At 33.8% G+C, this 23054-nt stretch overlaps 1 protein-coding gene across 2 annotated transcripts in view; it reads right to left on the bottom strand.

The window, feature by feature from the left end:
* LOC135849064 (terminal nucleotidyltransferase 5C) overlaps positions 1-23054 on the bottom strand; it is a 59876-nt gene that overhangs the window by 10096 nt on the left and 26726 nt on the right. Inside the window, exon 1 of one of the 2 annotated variants that reach the window (XM_065369213.1) lies at positions 17924-18473. The exons of the other annotated variant lie outside the window; for it this stretch is intronic. The gene's annotated coding sequence lies outside the window, so the exon portion shown is untranslated. Of the gene's footprint in view, positions 1-17923; positions 18474-23054 lie in introns of those variants that run through there. 2 annotated transcript variants of the gene reach the window in all.

Below are 23054 nucleotides of genomic sequence, written 5' to 3'. Positions count from 1 at the left end.
AGGATTATTGATAAATCTTAATTTCAGACAGAGCTTTGTATGTAGTAAAGTGAACCAAACACATAAAATTCAAAATTTCGAAAACGCAACTTTTTATAGGGAGGGAGAGGGAGAGGAGATGGGGAAATTGACTTGAAAAACTCCCAGACAAAAAATCACGACTTTTTCATGACCTACATATTTTTCAAATTTTTACTGCATGAAAATACTCCCCCCCCCCCAAAAAAAAATGGATAACTTGAAGCTGCAAGGAAACTTTTTTTAAATTTATTGACAAGTACGAGGTATTTCAGTTTTCATATATATTTTTTTCATAATTTTATGAGCTTTTAAAAAAAAATTTCAAGGTTGTTTCGAGCAAAATTCATGAGCTTTTCATGACTTTTTAAGACTTTTATGACCACCTACCAAAATTTATGACTTTCATGACCTTTAGATAGCATGTTTATTGGAATATTCATCTCCCCCCAATTTCGTCAACGTACTCACCTCCCTTCCTCCCGCCAAAAAAAATTAGAAACATACTCAATTACTCATCTTGATAAATGATAATCAAGGATTCTCAAAAATGTCTATAAGTAGTTATTATTAATTAGATATTCAAGCATTAAAATTCAAGAAATTCAAATTCCCTGAAAGTGAAAATACCTCTTTGGCTTTGATAGTATTAGTGTACACTTCAAATAAATAAAAATCGCGGAGTAAGTATGAAATGTTTTGAAAATATTAAATTTTAAAAAATCTAAATATTGACGTGTTTTTTTAAAACCATTTTTGAAATATTTTTTAAAAAAACACGTTTTGTATTTTTTTCTACTTAGAAATTTTTTTAAATCTCATACTGAAAGTGGTCCTCAAAACGAATTGACAGGTGGAATATGACCAAAATACATAGGTACGTTTGAAAACCTTTAGCCTTGAAACTACATTTTATTCCACTCATGTTGAAAATGAGACCAAAATTTTGATACCAGATGGACCACGACAAGAATACATTACTGCTAGTTTCACCAGTATCCAGCCAAATGTCACATTTTTTTGCAATTTTCCCAAGAATTTTTGAGAACCTTGAGCTCCCACACAATTTTTCCATCAGAGTCAAAATTGATGCTCCTTCTAAATATTGTACAATTACTAGGAAAAATCAAAAAATTAAAAATTAGACTGAAAACAGCATCAGATTGATTCAAATTTTGAGCAAGTAATTCAAGAAAATTCAAAACAGAAGATACAGGAACTTTATGTTGACTTTGGCCCTCTGAGACGATGCCTCCCTTCCCCCCTTCCTCTCCTCCTTAAAAAGAACCCAGAATAACTGGCGGTTCTTTTTCGTATTTCGATCACGTAAAATTATACATACAGAGATACATTCGTCGTACAGTAGACCTCGTGAATACTTGGAAAATACGCAGCTTACCTACTCGTGCAAAAACGCAGACGTCTCGACGCATCGAACAAATAGCTCAATACTACGTAAATCGACCACACTCGTAGGTCTAGGTACGTGGTAGGCGCGATATTATAAAGTAAATAATACGAATTAACGAGGTCGTTAATTGCGGTTCCATATCGTAGTATATGCAATATGTATCTACTCTCAGTACACAATATAAATATGTAGACAGAGCTATGCACACGAAGAAGGTTGCAGCTAATCATGCGAGAAGAATTGAAAGTAGACGAGTGGACACACGTAGAGATTCGTTGTTTTTTCAACCCCTCAAAGGCAGTCAAGGCGCGGCCATAGGCTGTCGCGATGTCGCCACACTCGCGTCAGCGAGGAAACGAGTAATAAAGTTGCAACTTTACCAACGGATTGTTCGAGTATGTGAGCTTCATCGCTAATCGAGGGAAAGAGATATAGAAAGCCTAGGGGCCGTATAGAGTAGCCAAGCATAGTTATTGCAAGGTTAGCTTACCTTACCTTAGTATATAGAAATATACGTGAGCAGGCGACCACCGCTTATAAACGATAAGACTATAGGTATACCTACCTATAGTGTAGTCAAGTCTATACTTACATTGCGAGAATTACGAACTTGAATATTTATATTGGACGATATCGACGATACCGACTTCGACGGCCGAATGCTATCGGCCCTGGCCCTCGACGTTAATTTATTTTTAATTGCGAACATGCGCGGGGCGGTGATCAGTTGATCCGATCCGATCGAGTTGTACGCTTTTGGCAATGTCGCTCGAATTACTAGATAATTTTTGTATTTACGTACTATAGGATGACTAGTTTTTTTTTCTTCTGTTCATGGGATACGCCCGTTTTCAAGTCAAGGTGTTGGAGGTGCTATGGAGCCTAGAGCTGGCTACCCTGGGATTGGGAGGTGGCCATTTATCACTTTCTAACCCTAGCTAGCGAGACTGGAGATCTTAATATAGGACCTAGGTATGGTGCAGAAGACGGAACTAGGTCCTGGAGTCGGTGGAAATTCGTTATTTTCGAATTCTATCGAAATAAGGAGAATCTGCAAGGCGGACTGTATTTTATAATTGCGGTTTCACAGGAAAAATTGTGTCATGAAGTTGAGTTTTTATTTTTGTGCGTCATAATTCCCAAAACTAAGGCTCCTGATGCCCCCCCCCCCCAAAAAAAAGGAGCTGATATCATTATAAAGATAGAAAATTTCATGCTTCACAATTTTTAATCACTTCATTTTTTTTCGTGAGACCACAAATAATTTGTTTCTTGCAATGTGATAAAAAAATTGAAAAAAATTATTTTTGTCAGAAGTAGGTGATTTTTGAGAAAACTGACAAAGAAAGTTTTTGAACTGAACAAAGAGAGATCGAAAAAGGACTTCAAGATATACCGCCAGTAAAAATTTCAAACGCTAAAACTCGTTTTTTGATTTTTGACGAATTTTTAAAAATTCAAATTTGGTCTATTTTCAAGAAAAAAAATCAAAATTTGATCACATTAGTATAATTGACTGAAATTCAGTTTGTATCTCAATTTCGACCTCCCAAGTTGATTGGTGATGATTTCAACCCGTTCTGGAGCATCCAGCGAACTTTCGGATTCTCTAGTTTTTGAAAAAATATACTGTAAGTAGGGTGAAAATTGAATTCAGCACTTATGAACTCAGATTTACCATTTTCCCGACCCTATTGATCAAAATTTAGGCACATATTTACAAATTTTTCTGTGCAGGTTCAAATCCAAAATTTTCTTTACCTATTATTTTTAAAATCAACGTTCGTATGTTCACGAAAAAGAGAAAATCTTAAATTTGATTTTCACCCAACTACCGACCTCCAGAATCGATTGGTGATGATTTTGAAGCCTCCAGCCGATTTTCGGATTCTCCAGGTTTTGAGAAAATTCTGTAAATAGTGTCAAAATGAACTAAAAGTCGATGGAAAGGGTAACAAAGATAGTAGATTCGAGTTCATAGAGGCTGAATAGTGAATTTTATATTTTTCACTCTACTTATAGGGTTTTCTCGGAAATTGGAGAATCTCAAAATTTGCTGGAGGCTCCAGAACGATTCTAAACCACCACCAATCGGCTCGAGAGATCGAAAACAATATACAAACTAAATTTCAGCCCATTAGGTCAATTTGATCAAGTTTTAACTTTTTTCATGAGAAATGAACCAAATTTTGAATCCTCAAAAATTTGCCAAAAATCACAAAATGAATTTCAGCACCTGGAATTTTCGCTAGTGGTATATTTAGGAGCCTCCGGCTTCATTCTATTTCATTTTGTACAGTTCATTAATTTTTGTGCTGCGGTTGGGATACTTCTCTTATGAATTAAGATTGTAAAAAATGATAAAAGTGCAGCAAAAAATTTCCCATTTTTTTCGAGAGGCTTCGTTTCTTAAGATTTTTTTTTTAAGTTACAAAGTTCAACCAAAACCAATCGTCTATGACGATTGACAAAAAATGTGAAATCTTGAACTTTTTCATTTTTCTGGGAAAATTCATGAATTTGGAAAAAATTGATAAGTGAAAATTTTTCATCCATAGAATGTGATGACATTTTTTTCGGGACGCACTGTAGGTGAGATGAGATATTTTGAGCAAAAGCTAGGGATAGGTATCGAAATATTTTTTTTGAAATTTCATTTTTTTAACTATGAAGACCCCCGAAATTGACTCGAAGATTGTCAAGCCTGAAGTTGAGAATTTAGAAAAAAAAGAAGTTGATCTCCAATCTCATCTCAAAATTTCAAGAAGCTCGACCAAAAATTGATATGAAACTATTTCAAAAATTCCTGATGAAAATTTTAGCTTTTAAATCAATTTTCAAAATTTTTTTCTTCCTCTACCTAGTTGAAAATTTCAAATTTCGAATTTAAAAAAAATATAAATAATGAAAAAACGTTTCAAAATTTCGAAAAACTCGAGAGAAAATTGATATGAACCCATCTAAACAATACGTGATGAAAATTTGAGCTTTTAAACGCATTTTCAAACTCTTCTCTTTATCTAGTAAAGTATTAAAAATTCTAATTTCTAATTTTTTTCATAACTTCAAAAAAAGAAAAAAGAAAAAGAGAAGCGATTTATAAGGCAAATGGACTTGAAAGTCTTTGCTCTATATTTTAGGTCATCCAACTCGCACTAGGAGACACGAGGTACCTCTACGCAAATTTCAAATTTTAACGCCTGTAGCCTGTATAGGTTAAAAATTTCTCAGAAATTCGCACATTTCAACTTTGTCAATAATTTTCTAGATCAAATCAAATAGGTAACTAGTGATATGAATAACACCCATATTGGGACCCAATTTAGAGACATATTAATACCTACTCACGAAGAAAACAAAAATTACGAGTATTTTTAGTCCAAAGTTCGTAAAGCAGGTATAAATCGCAGACACTTTGATAAGTCATAAACTGAGTTTTAGTGAAAGTACACACATAATTACTTTTTCTTAAAAGCAAAGCCAATAAAGAAGCGAGTTATATTTATCCAAGTAAAGTAAGTAGGTGAAATGCACTTCTAATAGCAAACGAAAGGTACTTAGCAAAACATTACGTAACGAATAAAAAAATGAAATTAGTCGATTCGAGGAAAAAATAGAATTTAATTCGAAGAAAGACCCATTATTATACGTGAAAAATTATCAGTTATCACAAAGTGGCAAAGAGGCGGCACGACGACCACTTATGGCGACTGATTTACACGTATAGATTTCTATATAAAACTTGTTTACACGTTCGAACGTATAATATTTCTGTGGAAATTAGCGCAATAAAAATCGATACAAGTTGTGCACAAATTAATTGTAAGTACGAATAGGTGCACAATTACAATCACTAACGTAAGAACTGAAGCGATTATTTCAATGCGAAGTAAATCGATTAAGAACCATAATTACTTATGGTAATCAAGTGCCCACGTATACCCTACAAACAATTAATACACGTAGGTAATAAAAAAAAAAAACTCACTAGATATAATTGGCGATGAGCTAAACCATCGAAAGGTTATCGATTATGGGGCTAAATGGGTAAAATGTATGCATAGTTCACTTCTCATCGTCAGTTCAAACAAATTGTTTGAAGACAAAGATATTGGACATGTGTTGTAGAGATAATCGTATCGTATCGTATAACATATAACATAATATATTGTATAAAATTCACAAACACGATTAATCGTGAAGTACATAACGCGATTATCAATCAAGTACCTTTACGAATCCCTCTGGTTCATCGATTTTGGATATATGCACACAGCAGGCCTACACTCGAGGGAATTCGCGAGTTCAACTAATCAATATGCTCGTATTACTTTAACGAATTGACAACCAACTACTGATCGACCATATGTATAGTGTAATATCGGATTCGGAATGTATCTCTTTAATTCTCTACGTATAGGTTTTGTCTGACAATAAAATATCTGTACCTGCGTCAGTCATTTATACATTAGATAGGTAGAGGTACCAGCGATAGGAAACAACATGTTTGTGGATGTGAACGATCCCAATAATATTTGCATTGCACCTACGCAAACGTAAAACGGTCGAGCAATTTTAGGCTAGATACTCGTCGTACGCAATAAAAGCCAGTTTGGCATATGTTTAATTACGTAGGTACAAAATACAGACGTATCGTTTACGTAAAACAAGAGCACGAATTGACAATGCATCGTGAATGGAACACGTATTAACAGATCATTAGTGAAAAAAATGCAAAATTTCTGGTGCCTACTCGGAGACAGGGTAGAAATGGAATTCACACATTATTGAAATTTGAACTTTTATAGACACTATTGTACAGGTATGCAGTTATTTTGAACAAAATTTCAATAGTGGAAGTCGTAAGCAATTCGCTATATAGAAATTCGTATTTGCACAAATTTATACACGGTGCAAAGTTGATCCAGTAAGAGGGCAATGATCTCGTCTTAACATCTACAGCAGGTGTGAATTTGGCCCTGGTTCAGAACTTTTTTATGAATAGAGAAATTGAGGGACGAGAGAAGAAAGTATAAGCTGCTCTCAACAGATAAGAAGTACAGCCTGCCGGTCATTCAAAACTGTAGGATTGGTGTGAGGTGGGGGGGGGAGCGGGGTAACAAATATCAAATGAAGTCTGAAAGAGAAAATACAGTAAAAATCGCTTATTATTATGAAGGTTATTGTTATCAATCGCTTAATGTTATTAAAATCGTTCGATCCTGATCTTTTATATCTCATTACATAGAAATCTCATCCGTTGGTGTTATTGAAGCGTCGGATAATGTCATTATTTTTAACTAATTTTAATGAGTTTTTTCGTGTTTTTATAAAATTTTATAAGTTTTTCAACACTTTTTCACCATATGTTTTTGCTTAATATTTCTGAAATTTCAGAAGTTTTTTCTGATAGACATATTTTTTAATACCTACCTACTTTTTTTTGTAATTTTTTGAAGTTTTAACCTATTTTCAACACTTTTTCTCACAATTTTTACAAAATTTTAGTTCAGTGGCTACATACTTGGTGAAAAATTGACCAATGAAAGTATGTAAAAGTAAATATATAGGTCTATGAAATATTAATGCACTTTTTCAGTGGTCTTTGAACCGAACTGTTTTGTAATCCCGTTTTGTTCTGTTCTATGTAAATGTATATACATATAAAAGTTGTATAGTTTTGTATCGTGTCGTTTCATTCCAGCCAAAAAGGCAAAAAAGTGAGAAAAGTGGACAATCTGGACATGTTCTGATTGATTTGAGGATTATAGCTCCTCTCTGATTTCTCCATTCTGAATAAAATCAAATCAAATTCCAGAAATTTTCATTTTTTATCAACAAATGCAGAAAAAAAAACTCTAGATGGATGAGATTTATCAAAATTTACAAAAAAAAAATTGCCAAAAAAAGCTAAAAATTGAAAAAATGGAAAACATTTAAAATGATTCGTTTCGTTATAACGCTTAGAGGAAAAAATTGTCGTTTCGTTTCGTATTTACAGCCCTGCAGTTTCTAGAGGTAGAATGTGTTTATAATTGTAAACTATGTATATGTCCAAATAAACAATGTAAAAATTATTTCAATCAGTTCGTGTTATAAGTCGCTTTATGTTATTACATTGGGCTGGGACAAATGGAGAGCTGTGAGTCCAAAATGATTTTGGGATCAAAATTTATTCATTTTGGGATTGGATTTGTTTCAGTTTTGTTCTTCTAAATTTTTATTTTGGTTTCAGGACTGAAAAATTGTATCAGTTCCAGGATGAATTGGTTCTGGTTTTGAGATTTTGATTTCAACTAATTATATAAACATAAACCCAAATTGACTTATGGACTCTGAAAGGGATCTAAAAAATGGGAGGTATTTGACATAGGGAATCCACATTGGTTCCGGGATCAAGAAAAATAACAATTTCAGTTTTGGGATAGGTTTTGGGATTGGAATTGAATCCGGATTTAATCAGTTACGGTTTCGGGATTGTTTTGGACCCACAGCTCTGAACAAATCATTACAATAATATTAAGCAGCTTTTATTGTAATCATACCTAATTATTTAATTCATGATTTAGTGGGATAAGTTGATTTCACAAATATATTTTTTATTTATTCATTTTAATATCAACTACATATTTATATGATATTATTCGCGACATTTCCGACAAAAAGACAAACTTTAAGCTTTAATCAAGTTTGAGGGGATACAACAGCTCCAATTCATTGTTGACTAAAACATTACTTTGATTGCAAATGAAATGAGCTGGAGTAATGAGGTCCTTAAGATCACCAGACACATCATCTGATAAAATTAAATGTTTGTATGTATAAACCCCTCCCATCCAGGGAGCATTTTCAGGAGTGAACTTCCATTCTATATTGCTTTCAAGCAGAAAAGAAACAAATTTGTTGGGCTTTTTAAAATTTTCTCTCTAAAACATGATCAATAAACAACCAGCATTATTGGAAATGATTTTTTTTTTGGCATGTTTCTGTTTTTCTCAGCAACACACGCGCAGCAATGAAATGACGAAAGATGATTAAAAAATCTGTAGCTATCATGCTTTCAACAAGTTCAAGGATGAATAGCTCAGACAGTTAAAACAGGCGAAAAAAGAAAGAAAAGGTTTTTTTGACATTGTCACATTTACCATAAAATCATACAAAGGATTAGAAAAATCAACATAAGTGATAGGAACAATTTTTGAGACTCAAATTAAATAAAGTCTGAAAGAGAAAACTAGTATAATTTAATCCATTGTAAATATTTGTGAAATCAACTCATCTCTCCAAATTATGAATTAATCTCCTTCAAGGCTTCATTTAATTTTGTTGGGGGGGGGGGAGAAGGTTGACAATTGAATTTGACGAATACCTTAGAGAAATCCGAATTCGTTGGAAGGTATTCAATTTCACGCCTTGAAGGAAAATATTTTTCATTTCGCAATATTTACCTATTTTCCAAATTTGATTGGCCAAAAAACACCTCTTTTTTTCGAATCGAGTCTGCAGCCTACTGCTTTAAAATGTTCTCATTCATTTTTGGCAAATTTTGTTAAAATTTCACTATACTTTCTGCAATTTCAAGTGACATTTTTTGGGGGGAGAGGGGGTATTCTTTATACATTTTGAGGAGATTTTCAACACTTTTTCATGCATTTTCTCCAAACTTTGGGGAAATTTATTCATTTTATGACGATCTAAGAATGTCAAAGACTCTTTGGAGACGATTTTTAGCTATTTTTCATGTTTTTACTTTCATTTTTTTTTTTTACAAATCACGATGAAATTTCACCAATTTTTGATAATTTCTAGTGTTTTTTTTTTGAGTACTTTTAAACATCGCTTGAAGTGAAATATTACATTTTTAACGCTTTTTTACACATTTTTAGCAAATTTTCCGCCGACAGAAATTTTATTATGTACTTTTTCACAATTTACAGTTTTCTCAAACGTTTTTCAAGTATGAAGGTTTACCTAATATGTACCTACCTACATCATTTCAGCACCATTTCAACAATTTTTCACGCATTTTTGGAAAATTTGCTGAAATTTCATTACAATTCGTCAATTTTTTATCCATCTTGTCTATATCGTACTTATTTTCTACTGTACATTAACATGCATCATGTTTGATGAATAAACGTAGATTTTTTCTTCGAACGTTTGATTCGTTCAAGTGAATTTATCGTTATGTAGAAAAATTCAACGTACGTGTACGATTTTTCATTTTAAAAGTAGTTGACTGTCAAATTGACCAATTCCTTGAATAATTATTTATTCCATTTAATAGCAAGGAAAAAAATTTTAAAGTAAAATGTTCGTACACCTTGGTGTTCCTTATCTCAAGTTTTACGTAAAATATTTCAAACTCTGGCAAACTTTTTCATTTTTTCTGAAATATGTACTGAAAAAAATTGCAAAAATTTCTCATTTGTTGCAGACTATGTGCCATAATAGTGGCAAATAAGTATCGCAACGTCAACCTAAAGAGAAATAAAAAACGACGAATTCGAAATGCATCGCACGATTCGGATTACGTGCGCATTTCACAGCTGTATCAACTAATAACGTTTTTAAAAATTAAAACAACCGACGAAAAAATTCTACACAATATCATATCCTAGTATACGCGTCTATAAAGATAATAAAAACATCATAGTGTACAAATACAAGTACATACAGCCGACCGACGAAGTATCGCAACCGTATACACCGATGATTTACGTAGATCACACGGCGGAGCTGTACGATGCGAAGATCGAGCTCACGAAGGATGGAGGAAGGAGGACGAGAAGTATAAACAATTTGTTATTAAATAATCGGTATTTTTTTCTCGAGGCTGAGGTTCTTCGGCCATAATACGTATACTTTTGGTACAATAGTGTGGATGCATGTTGTTGGAAGCGAGTAAAAAACAAAAATACCTCGGCTCGGCTCCACTACTGTAGGCCCTAAGTATTTCGTAAACAATTTGCGCACGCGACAAGCGTAACGTGCTAGAAAATTTTTTGGCTAACGTTCGACGTATTGGAATTTTGATGCTGTTACGCTATATAGGTCTCGTATAGCCCTATAGCGATGAGTATACGCGAGTATGACACGTCATATTTTCAACCCAGACCAAAATCCTTCAATTTAAAAAAAAATGAACCATCGAATGGTGATTTAGATTTTTCGAAAGAATTTTTCAAACATCAAAAACTATTGGAGAAAATCATGGAAAATACTCATCTAGTACATTCGAGCTTATTCGGTAAAATTTCATTTTCAAAGTCCAAGGTTATAATCGAAATTTACTCCGGGGTTATAATTAATACGCTATACAAGGTCACGAAGGTTCATTAACCGATCAATTTTAATTAAAGTCAAATGAATTAATCGTATTAGCATTGTTTTCTCCATTTCAAGAGTAGCTCCCTCGTCAGCAAAGAATGAAGATTGGAGGTATAGGAATTTTACCAACTTTATTGATATACAATGTACACCCTAAGGTGTCCCAGTTTGATTCGTGCTCCAAATGGTCACCCGTAGTAGGATTTAAATTTTTTTGTTTTATTGCTCCAAATTTGAGCCCAGTTTTCAAAGCATAAATTTTGGCCTTCTAAGATGTAAAAAAAATCTTCGAGAAAAATTTTAAAAATTTGTGACGAATTGGTGAAAAAGTTTCTCTGAATTAAAATCAGTGACCAAAATTAAGCCCTTGAAAAAATCCAAATTCGACAAAAATTTATTTGAATTATTTTTTCGAGCAAATCTCATTTTCTCAGTACATATTTTCACTTGAGGGAGGAGGAGACGATTCGACGGGGGTTGGTTTCTATTCCAAAAACATGACCACCTCATGCAAAAATAAATTTCCTTCGTATACTCAAAAATTCAAAGAAAAAATTTCAATTCCGTCAAGATGGAAATAAAAAATCGTAAAATTACATTAAAATATCCGCGTTAAAAAAATAAAAATGCCAAGATCGTCTACGTGTACTGAAATATGAACTGTAAATTGTTAAAATAGCGTGCTAAGCGTCCGTTGAAATAACAACGATGGCAATATGGTGAAAAAAAAAATTGAAAAATGAACTCTGGTCAAGGTTTTATGGCGTGACAGTGACGGCGACGTCATTCGGAATCGCAGATTTGGCGTCGGCGTCAGCGTCGGCCTATAAAGTCTCTCTAATCAATTAAGGCTGTATACTTTTGTTTACCAACTCGAGGGTATATATTTTGATTCGATCCTAATTTTCGTGTTATTTTTCCGCCTTCGTATACTCTCGGTTTAGATTTTCGTTATTGAAAGGAGTCGACAACGTTTTAAAAATTTAAAACACACAGAGTCTCTCGAAGTAACAGATACATACATTTCTATTGTACACCTTCGTTTATTCATGAAGGGAAGTTTGCCAAAAATTTACGAATCAATTTTTGAATGAATTTTTAATCTAGTACTGTGACTTACAAGACGGGTATTCCAACTGATTAAAAATTCTATTAAAGGAGGTTTCCTTCAATTTGCATGTATACCTAATCTAATAAGTACTTTCTTATATACTTGAACATTGCGTAATAATCTGTCGTAATCGAAACTGAAATTCAGTCGAATGAAATTATACAGGTAAGAGACGAAAAGTTTGGGGAAAAAAATCGTTTAATATTTTATCCACTCGCAAAGACGTTAAAATTGAGAAAATAACGCACGTGTTGCATTGTAGGTACCTATTCGTATCTCGTATACTATAAAGGGCTTTAAGACGTATAAAAAATGCATTCAGCTTTTACCATGTGTTCCAATAAAACAAGTAATAAATTGGGTTTATAGGATTTTTCGCCAGAGAAAAGGGTAAAGGTATAGTCTCGTGAAAATTTCAATCATCTGGGTTATATAGAAAGACGTGAATCAAATGAGGTGGAAAATTCAGGTCAATCTTGACAATTTATTTCGTAAAAACTTTATCGCAACTTGTTAACGTGTTTCGAGCTGAAAAGCGAGAAAGATATTGAATAGGCTGAGAATTTCCATTTTTTTTCTTTTCGGAAACATTATGGAAGGAGTAATCGAAAAAAAGTTGTCAATGACATCGAAAAAGATTGGCGAAAGAGCAGATTTCGAACTTGACCCTGTATGGCCCTATCATACCCTCGTTTCATTTTGAAGTTTGGAAAATGGAAAAGTTTATTGTTTAAACTTCGAAGCACGAAATCGAGAAAAAAACAGAAATTTTTTACAGACAACTTCCATTTTTTTTTTCAGAAGTCAAATACCTACTTGGTTACTTGGGAAAAAAATAAAATTAATGATCTTCGACTTTCTCAGTATCTATCAATTTTTCAAAATAGATGGAATACATTTTTGTTGAATGTGAAATTTTCGTTTTTTGGGAGGGGGGAGGGGGTTTAATTGCATGAACGTTGAAATTTTCAAAATTGTTTTCTACTTTTTTTGATTTCCGAAATCGATTTTAAAATTTCAAAAGTAAGCTTCAAGCCATTATTTTTGAGTTCGAGCTGACGAAAGAATAATTCAAAGCTCAAACGTTTTTTGATGTTTTCTCCAGCTCAATTCCACTTTTTGGAGTTTTTTGACAGACAACACAGAACACAGGCAAACATACTCACAGAAAACGTTGGGAACAAGCAAAAAATAATAATTGAAGGAGTACCCAAAAATCCACTACAAGGCAAAATTTCGAAGCAGAATTTTACTTTTCGATTTTTGAATGAACAATACTTCAAAACTCAAATTTGTCCCTCCCACTCCCCCCTCCCAAAAAAATTGAAATTTGATAAAATTGAGGTGGAAAGTTTAAATTTGGTTTACACCCTATTTTTACACCCTATTTTCGACATCTTGAATCGATTGATGGCTGTTTCAAGTCCTTCTGAAGCCTCCAGCAGGTTTTGGATTTTTTAATATAACTTGTTGAGTAAAAATAATATGTAAAATTCCTAAAACTGAATTCAAGTTTACGCTCTATTTCTGACTCTCAAAATTTGGACCATGCAAAAAAATTGGAAGAATATCCAAAAATGCATCATGCAGCCAAATTTCAAAACTGAATTTCATTTTTCAAATTTTTGACCAATTCTTCAAAGTTTAAATTTAGTCCATTTCCCTTAAAAAAATCATATCAAAATTTTATTAAAAGGTAGAAAATTGAAATTTGGTTTACATCCTATTTTCAACCTTCCAAGTCGATTAGTGGCAGTTTCAAGTCGTTTTGGAGCATCCAGAAGGTTTCTGGATTTTCCAGTGTTGGAAAAATTGACATGAAAAAAGCCAAAATGAATTCAGCGGTTCTAAACTCGGATATGTTGTCTTTATGACTCTTCTAACGATCGATTTAACCTCCAAATTCTCAAAATCCATTTCAGAGTGTTCAAAACCAAAATTTTTTCCAGCAATTATTTCTTGTGAGTTGAAAATATTCAAAATTCCTCAAAACTCGAAGTGGATTTAAAACCTCATTTTTTGATTCTCAAAATCAATTGCTTTACAGTTTCGAACGATTCTTTGGCTACTAGGAAATTTTTGAAGAAAAAAAATGCCACAATAAGGGAGACATTTGGGATTTGGAAATGTAGAAATTCATGATCCAATCAGGAGTATCAATTTCAAAACGATATAAACGATCTCAACCCGTCTACTCTGCACGTAAACGACAACTAAATGAGAAATAATTCACTCATAAAAACCCAGACATTAACCCTAAAACTAAAAAAAGAATGTAGATATGGCACGTTAACGTTACGAAAAAAACAGTCAAGGACGTTGGTCGCGGTCGCGTTACCGTTTCGGTGACGTAATCGTATTCGTATCCGCAACAGTGTCGGCATTCAACTTGAATACGACGATTTGGATTTAGATAGATGAGTATGATATGTACTTCTTTGATTAACATCTTTTGAAAAACACCTTTACATTTACGGACGTATAGAAACAATTAACGAGGTTGTACTTGGTTGACAGAGTAGTTAGCAGACTCGAGTTTTTTGCATGCCAATTTTCATCCTATCACGAGTAAAAACGAACCGCTTCAATTCAATCCACAGCACAGCCTTCGAAATAGGTACATTGAAATTTGAAAATAATCAACTTATAAAAAGCAAAACTTACAGTCACAAGTTTTCAAACTGTTAGAAATGAGAGAAAAGAAATTCTATAAATCTTAAAATAGGTATGTATGTACAAAAGCTTATCCCTCTACAAAATGTAGGCAGGTAGGTAATTAGGTGTAATTATTTGAGCATCTTCGTTTCGTCGTTTTTTGAATAATTATCGAATAAGTGTTATACGATATTACGTTATAACGCGAAACGGAAATTCAAAGCAATGACGTCATATTCCTGCGAGGAGCCGTTATGCGATAAACAAGACTTTGAAAATTGATAACACCGCGACCGAATCCAAAGCTTAGGTACCCACCTATTTTTTTTTTAGCCATACAACGTTCATGGTCACGTCTGAAAATTGGGTCTTTTCATCTTTTAATTAAAACGTGGCTTACGTATAAATTATAATTAAATCATTTTTACAGCAATATCAACCGAGCAAAGGTTTTTTTTTCGACAGGGAAGGAACATTTGATTCGATAACGTCCAATTCGAATGAATAAAAATGCACTCGGTACATTTAATTCGAAATTAATGAATTTATTTTACGAAATTATCGAAAATAGCATGGACTTTCTCGATCGTATATCCTAGCAAATGGGCACTAAAAAAAAAAAATCGTTCATTTCGAATTTATTCGCGAGAGAAAAATAAAAAAATAAACACGAGTACCATAAATGATGATATGTTTTTCCTAAAGGCAAAAGGTATAATTTCCCAGTAGCAATTACGTACAGATCCAATATTTATTCATAAATTCGAGTGAACTCAGTGATGAAAATCAAATTCGAAGTACATACTTATTGTAATACGAGTACATACATATATATAGATGCATTGTAAAAAGTTTAACTTAATACTAATAATTGATTAGTGCAACGTTGACCAATAAAATTCTAAACTCGGGTTTTTTATTTTCTACTATGTAATACTCGTATGATAAAAATCGCCACTTCCTCGCCACAATGACCTCATTATTCGTACGTAATCGTGAAATCATACAAGATTTTTCTAGTAAAGTAATCTAAATCATTTTCCTTAAAATGGTCATTAGCTCATTCCCATCGCAAGAGGAGATGGAGGAATCGACTACCAATTCATTAAAAATTTTAAAAAATTCTGAAACAAAATGAAAAAAATGAAAAAATTTTAATTTTTCGAGACAAAAGTGACAATTGAAAAAAATCCAAAAGTCGATCGATTTTCTTGAAAATTTTCAAAAATTTGGCATAATGTTAGAAAATTGACTGAATTTGTTTACTCAAAGTGTTGAAAACTGATCCAAAAAACATATCGCCCATGTCAACAATTTTTTGAAAAAATTGAATTGAAATGGGCACAGTAATCGAGAAGAAAAGGGGGTTCAAAAATTCCAAAAACCTGATTTTTGGACAAAATGTTTCCATCTAGCAATATCCAATGTCGAATCGAATTTTTCTTTTTTTCCTGCATAAAATACCCAAAATACGTAAAGACTATAGAACATGTCAGTTTTATTGAGAAAAAGCGTTACTTTGAAAGGGTATTTGGGGTGGGGGGTAGGGAGGGAGCTGCAGCGCATTTTTTTGAATGCAGATTTAAAAAATGAAGGCTAATGCAATTATGTATTCAATTTATACAATTTCTAAAAAAATTTCGTGAAAGTTTCAACATAAATCGAGGGGCTGGTTTAAAAAACCGCCAATAGACGAAAAAAATGATTACGAAACCATGATTTTAAAAATTTCAAAAAAATAACGTTTTCAATATTTTTTCAAAAAAAAATGATCGTAGTCAACGTTACAAGAAAAATTCCAAAAATATTTTTTTTTTGTATTTTCTGAATATTGATTCAATTTGATGAACAACCTGCAGTCACAAACCAAATTTTTCACCAAAAATTTTCTGCAAAATTTAATTTTTTACATTGGTGATTTTTTAGACCAACACCTCAATTTTCACGTAACTTTTGAAAAAGACGAGCATAGAATTCCTACAAAAAAATTTATACCATCTTCAAAACTGAAGGAGGTATACAGGTCAGCTTTTCAAGTGACCCATAAATTTCAATAACTTTACTGCTTATTCTTCTTCTAGAATATTTCGCATTAATCATGCCAAAACATCGAAAGGTATATTTTCTGAAACTGGAAAAATATTTTGGAACGGAGTGGTAACAATTTTTGGATCATTATTACCAATAATTTCAAAAATTCGAGAAAAATAGTCAAAAACTTATCATTTTTTTTTTTTAGTTTTTTTAAATTTTCAAAAATGACTAAAAAATTAGCACCACTGCGTTCGAAAATATTTCTCCAGTTTCAGGAATGATATATTTCGATAGAACCTTATAAAAGTGCCAAAACAGATAGGGTAGTGAAGGGAGTAAAATACCCACAATTTTTTCGAAAATTCTCCCTCTTTGACAGCACATTTCTCTCCTTCAAAAGTACCTCCGAAGCTGAAACATTTTCTGAATCACTTTCAACTCAAAATAAAGATCTCAGCAGAATCTGGTCGCAAATCTGCTGACTTTTTTTTTAGAAATCCACCCTAATGTCTTCGTATGAATTAGCATACCTTCCAGTAGGTGTTTGAGTACATATTTATGACAAGTTTGAGAACACCTGTTTTCCAAAAGCGTAAACGATGAAAAGTGCGAACGATTTACAAAAATTGCAAACAGTTAATAGCCTTGAGAAGAGGCACATCAGGCTGTTGATCGAATTTTTTTCGAATTAGTGTTCAATTTCTCAAGAAAACCCCAAAAAATCGAGTCTATTTCACGACGATGTGGTGCAATACACATATTAACGAATTGTAGATAAACTCAAGCATATACAGACACGCACCCACCAGGTAACAGGTGAAAATTAACGACCACGATCAACGCATAAAAATCCAACGGAAACAGCGAAAAACCGTTTAAAAACGAGTACGAGCCAGAGTCAGAGACTAGAAGCGGAAGCCAGAGTCAAATAAGGGGTGCGGATATGAGAAAGATGGGTTTTCACGTGACGAAATTTCAATTGTTGCTGTACACAATTGAACGTATCCGTTTTTCTCAACCCTCAAGAATTTCACTCGACAATCTCATCGACTTGATAGGTCACAGTATAAGTACGAGTATATGCCATCGTACTTTATTCGTTTTATTTGCTCAATGGTCTCAAAAAAGCACAGAGAATCCTTATAAAATATTGAAAAAAAAATCTCCCTACAGCGAATCAGGAAAGTACCTAGACCTACATTCATAACAGTCGATTCAACCTCTTAACCCAACTACCCCTATAACCCAGCGTTGTTTTTTCGCGAACCTCGTTCAAAGTTAGTCTACCGTATGGAATTTGGCACAAAAGCTAATTACGCGGAAAATACGCTCGTAATTCGCGTATATGGTAGAGAAATTCATACCTGGGCGATAATTAGATGATAGATAAACGTATGTGTGTTATACACGTAACGATATGTTCAGCTGGTTAAATTAGCCCCGGTTGAGATCGTACCAGACGGCAGCTTTTTTCACAATTATTACACCGATCACGTCACAAGATTCGATTTTATTTCGATAACGCGATCAAAATCGCGACAAATATCGACGGATTTGAATCGTCGCGATTCCCCAAATCTTCGTAATTCAATAACACACGCAAATATTTCGCGAAAAACACTTGCACAGACACAACACTGCGAAACCAGCACCGATCCGGAGCGAATTTCAAAAAAATTGCTCTATGGTAATCGGGTCTCCAAAATTGGAATTGGACGATGAGAAAAAAATTCGTTCAAAATGGCATGTTTCACCGGAGAAAATTTAGCTATCGTAAAATCGCGTAAATATTTACGTATTTACGACGAAGGGGGGTGTAGAGGGGGGAAAAAACACGAAACGTATGGCGAGTGAGCACTGCAGCGAGCAACAAACACATCGAACAACAACTCGCAACGACGAACGAAGAATCACTGGATTAGGTTAGGTTCGGCGGTCGGCGGAATCGAATCGACGGAGAATCCTCGCGTATTCCGCGATCGCTTCGGCGCGGCGTGGTGAGGCGTCGCCGTCGTGTACGCGGTCCACACGTCCGGTATCTGTATAATTTTCAACTTCTCAATTCCAGAAAGTTCTAGTATTTCTGTACGAGTTCGGTGCGCGTATTTCGTGTACATGTACTCGTACTCGTCGTACACTCTCTATCGCAGTCGCAGCCTCGATGCGAGGTGGTGGGCATGGGCATGGGCAATTGGGCATGGGCACCGAAAGAGTGTCGCTGCTTAGCCGCCTGCCATCGTTCGCTTATGTACCACTACCAACTTTTTACAGCTGGCGATTACCGATACCGGAGGTAGGAGCGGTACGGTGGTACTATAACCCGAGCCTAAAGCTATCGTAAGCTTCGGTTTCGGCTGAGAATATGTAAGCGTAACAGCGAGCTAGGCTAGCCTAAGCTACTATAACCCGAAGAGCCAAGAGCCTGATGTAAGTACGTTTTATACGGACGTAGACGTACGATACTACGGTATGTCTATCGTCTGTTCTGTTGTCTACGTCCCATGCTGATTGTCGACGATGACGACGCCGAAGACGGACGCCACACCGCCGTTATAGCGATGCCATATCGTACGAAAAAGTCAATTATCAGGACGACGGCGATGACGGAGGCGACGGCCTACTCTAGCCACCTACTGGCATACGCGTAGATCGAGCTTTACGTACTTAATTTTTTCAACCTTTTTTCTCATCAATCTAACGTTAAAGAGGCTTTTTGAGGCTGTTTTTTCCCACGAAGTTATCAATTTTCGTAGGTTGATAAAGGGTGAGGGGATATGAGAATAAGGGATATCATCTGATCAAACGGATCAACGTCAAAAAAATTTTTGGAACATTTTAGTCTGGAATGTATCATATCAAGTGCAAAACGAATAAACGATCAAATAAATTGGAAAAATTAAAAACAATTTCGAACAAAAATTGGCGAACTGCCGAACTTCGCTGGTCAAAAAAAGACACTCGAGGAGTTCGCCCACAAATTAAGGGCAATACGAATCAATTCGTTGAATAGGCCGAACATAAGCCACAACTCGGTTTTGAGCAGCTCAAATTAATTTCCACGGTTTCTGGAGAAATTTCAAAATTTTGGAGAAACCGAAAATCGCGCTGGAAGCTACAGATGGCTCTAACTGTTGAAATACGGATTTACGAGGTTTATAGAATGATAATACATAATAGATCATTTGTGCTAATTTCAAATTCAAACATTCCTCTTCGAACAAAAACTTATTGATTTTTAGAATTTTTTCTTCATAAATACGTAGTAGGTCACAAAAAAACACAGGAGATGTCGGCCCAGCTGTAGATAAACTCGTTGAATAGGTCGAGAATAACCTACGACTCAATTTGTAGCTGCCCAAATCAATTTTAACGCCTTCTGGAGAAATCTAAAATTACGCTGGAGGCTCCAGAATGGCTCAGAATGGTGAAATTCGGATTCGAGAGGTTAGTTTCAAACCATAATGCAGCCATTCGTGAAAATTTCAAAAAATTCCTCATAAACAGAAAAATTTTAATTTGACTTTTTTATTTTGGTAAAAAAAAAAAAGAGGTGTACGCTAAGAAATTGGCTCAAATGTAGATAAATCCTACAAACAAGTTGAGAATAGGCCACTACAACTCCATTTTTAGCTGCCGAAGTTAATTTCCACGCTTTCTGGATAAATGTAAAAATTCGGGAGAAATCGAAAATCAAGCTGGAGGCTCCAGGATGGCCTGGAATGGTGAAATTAGGTTCAGAGGAATTGATATTATGTACTTATGTTTCAGAACTAATTTTCATCATTTATTTGGAGTCAAATGGTCTCCAAAAATAAACATTTTGATACGTACAGGTACACATATTGAATTTCTGGTTTGCGGTTAGCCCCCCCGCCCCCCACCTTGACAACAATTTTTGGGTTGTGGTGAAATGGTCTACAAAAATGAATTCTACGCTTTCAAAATCCACGTTCTATAATTATAATGTAAGTATTTTTTTGAAATTTTTCAATTTTGAATTTCTCCATCAGACCTTATTGTGAGTTTTTGGAGAACATGAAAATCCTCGAAACTCTGCACCTCTCCGGATAAATTTTCCATTTTACTTACGGTACCCCCTTCCTCAATGCCCTTTAATCTTCACCCTCAATGTAGCTTACTATGAGACTACTTCATACAATAAGAAAAAGTAAAAAAGAAAAAAATCATTACAAAAATTCTCAAAAATTGAAAAAATTCGAAATAATTATTTTGAAAATATAAAAAATCATATCCTTTGACAAGTATCCCCCCCCCCCCCAAAAAAAAAATTCTTCGCGATCAAAACATTTTTTTGAATAAAATATATAAAAGTGATGGAAAGTATGTTTTTTTTAACGCTGAAAAATTTACTCTTGAAACTTTGATTTAAAACATTAAACATTATAAGAAAATTTTCAAATTCAAACCTCACAAGGCACAATGCTTTGAAATTTTGTCAACAGTTCAAAAACATAGTAAAATTGACGTGGCAAGAAGGGGAGAGGGTATTGTAAAAGTTTGTGACTGAGAATTAATTTGATACTTGAACTGGACACCTCATTTTAAATCTAACAAGCGAAATGTTACACAATTTTTCGATTTTTTTACACACCTAGGTATATTTGAAATAATTTCAAGAAAATTGAAAAAATGCATGTTTATCTAAAATACTATCATACGAGCAGAACTCTAAAAGTAGAACACTTTTGCAAGAAAATCCAGAAAATTTGTGACTTCTTGTATTATTTGAACTTTCGGAACCAAATTGCATCAATTTCCAGTCGATCTGTCCAAAGTCTTTAGGGTGATTGTCTGATTGAAATTCTCAACAAGTTCCTGCATTCGCGTTTAGTCAAATACATAAATAAGGAAATTTTGCTAAATATAAACTTGGTTTCCGTTTCACTTTTCATCGAAATCTCTCCTCTCAAGTGTGATTTTTCTACTAAAAATTGTTGAACTGACCGTCTATTGAAATTTTTTTTGACTATCCAAATTGATTCCATGAGCCAGAAATTTTACATTTCGAAGTGATTTACAGCCTCCAGCAAACCATAGAAATTGTCCATAAAAAAATACTGAATTGAAGTCTCCAATCAGGGTGTCTCCTTTCAAAAAAAAAATCACCACTTTCCAAAATATTTTCAACGCCCCTCCCCCCCTAAGATCGATTATTCCCTTTCTTTTCTAGGGTGTCTACACCAAAATTTCAAAATGAAAAATCAAGACTTCAGCAGGACTTCAAGTAAGACGTTTTATAAATACTTGGGATTTCTAAAGAGGGGAGGGGGTGTTCGAGAAAAAATTTTATACTCGAATTTTTCGCTTTTCTAATGTCTTTAAACATCCCAAGATTTTTTTCCAAGCAAATGGGTGTCGAAAATATAATTTTATTATTTCTATTTTTCATTTTATTTTCGGCTCTGAGGGTTTTTTGCTAAAATGTAATGAAATTGGGCGAAAAAACTTCATACAACATAATACATATATTATTTTTTAAAAATATACAAAAATTGAATGCAAAATTTGAACGATTTTTGTGAAAAAAATTATGTTTTTTTTTTTGGTTTGAAAAATTTGAAATTGAAAAAAAAGCAAATGAGACTGAGTGAAGCAAAACCAAAAGCTTTCAAAAATTCATGTTTTGAGAAGTGAAAAAAAGGTTCTTTATGCAGGGAGGACGAGGGCAAAAGCTCTCAAAAATGTGAAACTCAAGTTCTAATAAAGTCTATAAATGAGCCTTTTTGGCTTCCCTACAAAATATTTTCCTGTGTGGAAAATTGGATTTTCCACTTTTTTTCATTTTTCACATACCCTTCAAGCAAAATTGCTGAAAATCACAACTTTTTCATTACTTTCACTACCTTATAGACACCCTGTCAATAAAATGGAAAATTCCATTGAATTTAGAGAAATGTTGACGAGCTCCCTCCCCCCCCCCATTTCTTCTAATAATAACTTATTTTAAAATTTGGAACTTGACATGTTTTCATCTTGGTCTCAGTATTCAATTCCAAAGACTTGATTGTTTCAGGAAGAAAAACAAACAATCAATAAAATGAAAACGCAAAAAAAATACGTATCAATGTGGTTCTCAACAAAAAAAAATTCCACAAACAAAATTTAAAAAATACCTTAAAAAAAAGCACATAATCTATACAGTCAAATATTCCAAACGAAAACGTTCAAGGTGAAATAAATAAAAGCAGTTGGTGAACGTAGTTAATAAGTATCATTTTTCCATATGCACCTTCGGCGAAGGCGTATAAAAAACAATACTTCGAAATAACCCCCTCCCCTCCGTCCCCTCCAAAAAAATCATAAACGATGACAAGCAACGCTGCTGTAGCACAGCATATATTGATATTTTGTGGTTTATTAGCAGTCTTTCACTGCATGCTATCGAGAATAGTCGAGGACGTCGCGTGTTAATTGTCATTCGGGTGTGAAAATATTAGGAAATTCATTTGTCAAATTACTCTATATCAATTTATT

This window comes from Planococcus citri, chromosome 5, assembly GCF_950023065.1.
Source record: "Planococcus citri chromosome 5, ihPlaCitr1.1, whole genome shotgun sequence".
Classification (NCBI taxonomy): domain Eukaryota; kingdom Metazoa; phylum Arthropoda; class Insecta; order Hemiptera; family Pseudococcidae; genus Planococcus; species Planococcus citri.
Note: the sequence above shows the minus strand (reverse complement) of the source record. Positions and strands in the feature narration are given on the sequence as shown.